Raw genomic sequence first — 4,849 nt, 5'->3', positions numbered from 1 at the left:
AAAATTTGTTAAGTGTTTAATTTGTTAAATATAAGTCACCCAGTTATTTAATTCAAAATATCTATGCTTTATTTTAATTTGTCATAATTTTATTTCTTGTTTCATTATAAAAACAAGCAAACAAACAAAAAACATAACTACTGTACAGCAGTGGTGTCAAAAGTACACACATTTGTTACTTAAGTAGAAGTATATATTCTGCAGCTTAAAAGCACTCTGGTAAAAGTTGAAGTATCAACTTAACCTCTTTACTCAAGTGAAAGTGAAAATGTATCTGCTCCAAAAACTACTTAGAGTATAAAAGTACAAAGTAACCTTTAAAGAAACAGCCAGATGCCACTATATGAATTGAAAGCTCAATTTTTCGACTATTTTAAAAAAATTCTTTGAGATAGGGCAAGGATGAGGGAGGTCTTGTTGGTCTCTGTCTATCGATACGCTCTCGCCTGTGTCTTACCTTTCAGATATTTCACCATCTTTTTCTGAATCCTACATTGTAGCATGGCATAGACAATTCACGTTTACAGTTTGCAGAACACCTGCTTGCTTCTGATGATTTCCTTTAGCTAACCAATGAGTGTTTGCATTATGTGACTCATCCAATTACAATGGTTTTCACTAGATGTGGATGGCACCAATGATCTGCATTGGATGGCGCACATGATGTGAAATAAATATTTATAAACATTAAACCAAAGCCAAGAGTAACGAGTAATGTTAGTTTAAAAAATATAAGGATTTTTTGGTTGAGTAACAATGTAGGTATTTTACAAGTTTGTGACAACATTTATAATAGTTAATGGTAAACCATTAGGCCCTAATGATTAGGGACTAGGTGTGATGAAAACAGGAGCTTTCTGAAGCTTCCTGGGTTCACAATGAGTGTGTAATTACTGCCATTAAGGGAGTGCACATGCTATCCTTGCTGTGTACATAATACAAAGGGTTTGATGCATATTTGTGACAATGGGCGTCCATGGGTTAAATGACTTTTATTGAGGAATTATTGTTAGTGCCAGCCATNTTAGTTGGTAGATCAAAGATTATATCTCTAAGAAAGCAACCTGAGATGCACCGAAACAACATGCAAATGATGACTGTCAAAACAGCTTTTGTTTTGGTTAAAGTGTTTCCTTTTTTGATTTATTTATCATCATTTACATGTGAACATATGATGAACATTGTCACATTATGCCTTTAAATGCTGCTGCGACTCTATGTTATTTAACCAAATTACTTTTGGACTGTCATGTTGATCAGTGAACACATGCCCTACTGGCTGTCTGCTCGGGCAACAAATGAGAGTGTAATTCGAATCCTGATGAAACAGATAACTCTGTTCTAGTGTGGAATAAAGTCACATAAACAACCATTCAAAATACAAGAATTTAATAACAAAAATAATTCAACTCCAGGTCAAACATTCAGTTTAAAATGACTAAACTAGTGAAACCCAACTAAGTTAAGCTACTTTATACAAATAAAAACAAAGAAACTTTTTGAAAACCATTATCAAGCTGTAAAGCAATGATATCATAGTATCATAGTTTGACTTTACTATTCTAGAACCATAATTTATCTTGAAGAGTTTAAAATAATGTCAAAGTAGCTTTTAAAGGCGACTAGAAAGTGTGCAATATGGTGACCAGATGTCCCTGATTTCCAGGGACAGTCCCCCATTTTGGATCACCTGACACCGGATAAAGCTTTGCCCGGGAACATCCCAGATTTTACAGCTCTATGAATGAGGAGAAAATGCTGTGTGTAGACCTTATTTGGGTGTAATCTTGATTCTATGTAACTGTTAAACTCTGGGAAACTTATATAACAGAAGACATAGCTGTGAGATGTATAAATGAGAAGTCCTAAGATCAGGACCAGGTAGATGACCAGGTAGATGATCCTCTGTAATTTATGCTTATATCAATGATTTTGTTGATACATTTTGTTAATACTTAAGGGTTTTTCGTTTTTTGTACATTTTCTTAGAAACATTCTTGGATTCGGACCAAATAATCAAAATAATGATCAAACAGCAGAAAGAGCGTGTGAGAATTTTGCATTCAGAAATAGCTGTTACAGTAGCTGGTTGCACTGCTGTTATGTAAAGATGAGGAACAGAGGGCATCTATTTTAAAAGAGGAAGAAAGGAGAAGCAGAAGTTAGTTGTCACAACCGGTCGCAACAGATGGGGAGGTGCCCTGTGTTATGACAAGTGTGCTGATTAATGTTGGATTAGGCTGATACTTGTGATTAATGTTCGGTTTGTTTATTATTTGTTGATGTGCAATAATAATAATAATAATAATAATAACAATAATAGTATTAGTATTAGAAATACTATGTATGATGAGAATATCCTAGGAAAGCCCAAATAGCCAACCTAAAAGTGACCAACTTCCAAAGGGTGTGTGAAACAAAAAAAGTATTAAATTGTAAGTTTTCATGTCTTATGTCTCTGTTTTGAAGAGTGTAAGATTGACAGAAGAGGACATACGAAGAAGATAGGGGGACTGATAGAGAGAAGAATAAATGAGATTGGAGGGAAATAGGAACGCTGATGGAAAGAACACTTTAAAAGAAGGGAGAAATCTATTTAGAAGAGTAAAGCAGAGAGCAGGCAGGACTCAGAAGAGGGCTATAAAGACAAAAACCCAGTAACCAGGTAGACACACCTGGATTAATCAGCTTCTCCAGTAATGAAAGACAGGAAACACAACAGCTGCCTGAGGTTCTTGAAGTATTGAAGCTGTGTGTGGGAATAACAAGTCAAGTCAAGNGGGAAAAAAAAGACGTTTAAGTGCGCCTTATAGTTGTGAAAATACGGTAATAGTTAATGATAAACAGTCGAGGACTAGATGTGATGAAAACAGGAGCTTTCCGAAGCATCCTAGGTTCACAATGAGTGTGTAATTACTGCCATTGAGGGAGTGCACATGCTATCCTTGCTGTGTACATAATACAAAGGGTTTGAGGCATATTTGTGACAATGGGCGTCCATGGGTTAAATGACTTTTTTTGTGGAATTATTGTTAGTGTCAGCCATCATGTTAAAGCATTAGGAAGTTCTACATATGTAAGAAACCATGGGTTCTGTCCTTTGCACAGAAGAATAGAAAACATTTTATTGCATGATAACCAACATCTGTTGTTCTGCTGTTTTATTGCAACATTGTTTCCATGGCACAATTTCTCTTACATGGGATTTACATGGTAATCACAATTTAATCTTAATTCACATTATTTCTAATGATTACTATGAATCAAGAGTCACTGCAATGATCAGAGGAATGTGTTGATATTAAAATCATGGAGATGCTGGGGATTGAACCCAGGACCTCATACATGCGAAGCATGCGCTCTACCACTGAGCTACATCCCCCATGTAATATTATAAGCACAGAGTAATAGAAGCATGTACACTCTTATAGTCCACTGGAAAAAAAATATAATTGTGTAGATTCCCCTAGAATGGAATAATAATTAATTGTTATTTGGAATAGCAATGAAACAGAGATCTCCCTTGTATGTTCCATTGTATCTCTTCGTAGTGGGTAGGATCTGATTCAAGTGACCAGAAGAATTTTCTCCCTGCTCTCACCTCTGGGTATTACACCCAACAGTTTTGTTAAACTCAGTAATACAGAATATTTATTCCAGGTGTCCTTTTTTTTGCTTTTTCATTATACTATTTATGAGTGAAAATTACTTTTGCTTAAGTCTGAAACAGAATAGATGATTCCCCTTTTTCATGAAAAGGAGTCATAAGCAGTGGTGTCAAAAGTACACATGACTCATCCAATCACAATGGTTTTCACTAGATGTGGATGGCGCCAATGATCTGCATTGGATGGCACACATGACGTGAAATAAATATTTATAAACATTAAACCAGGGGTAAGCAATTAAAAATCAGCAGGGTCAAGAAAAGAACATTGTCTACTAAGGTAAAGAAAATCATAAACCAGTAAAGGTCTGGAGACATTTTTAATGATCTGTTACTTTAAACAGAATTTAACACTGAAATAAAATAGGTATTTATGCATGGATGTTATACACTGCATAAAAAAAAAATAATAAAATAAATAGAAATTGCAAAAAATTGCATCCCGTGCTATCTCAGAAGAGTTGACACTTTTATGACCGTACTCCTGTATATTCATCAGTAGTTAAAGGACCAGGGTCAGCAAATGCAAACTCTGCCCTATAAAACAATGACAGCACAATTGTTGCTGTACGATTAGAAGCCTCATTTGGAGCTTTGAAACAGGCTTTTGAAAAACTTTGATTAGTTGCTGCAATAATAATATAGATGGGCGGCACAGTGGGTAGCACTGCTGCCTTGCAGCAAGACGGTTCTGTGTTCGATTCCAGTCCTGGGGTCTTTCTGCATGGAGTTTGCATGTTCTCCCTCAGCATGCGTGGGTTCTCTCCCGGTACTCTGGCTTTCTCCTTAGTTGTGAGTGTGTGCGTCAATGGTTGTATGTCCTGTTTGTCTCTGTGTTGCCCTAAGATGGACTGGCAACCTGTCTTGGGTGTTCCCTGCCTCTTGCCCATAGACAGCTGGAGATAGGCACCAGCACTCCTTGCGACCCCAATTGGGACAAGTGTGTCAGATAATGGAAGGATATTATAGATTTTTTAGGATAAAAAGCTAACAGATGTATATAATCAAAAAATAACTGAAATACAATTATAGAGCATTCAGTATTGTAGAAAGCCCACACTGTTTCTGCTCCATTTTTGACTCTTTCCTTGTAAGTGTAAAATGTCCCATGCCCCTGAAAGCACCATAGCTATCTGACCCTCGCAATTGCATCACACTGGTCTGGTAACGCTGTGCTGTCTA

General features: G+C 36.3%; 1 non-coding gene across 1 annotated transcript; it reads right to left on the bottom strand.

Moving 5' to 3' along the window:
• Positions 1-3,310: 3,310 nt before the first annotated feature.
• trnaa-cgc lies at positions 3,311-3,382 on the bottom strand. The gene has a single exon. It is a non-coding gene; the product is annotated as a tRNA-Ala (tRNA).
• Positions 3,383-4,849: the final 1,467 nt, after the last annotated feature.

Source organism: Cyprinodon variegatus, unplaced genomic scaffold (assembly GCF_000732505.1).
Source record: "Cyprinodon variegatus isolate N-32 unplaced genomic scaffold, C_variegatus-1.0 Scaffold799, whole genome shotgun sequence".
NCBI lineage: Eukaryota > Metazoa > Chordata > Actinopteri > Cyprinodontiformes > Cyprinodontidae > Cyprinodon > Cyprinodon variegatus.
The sequence above is the reverse complement of the archived record's forward strand: the minus strand, read 5'-3'. Positions and strand labels throughout refer to the sequence as shown.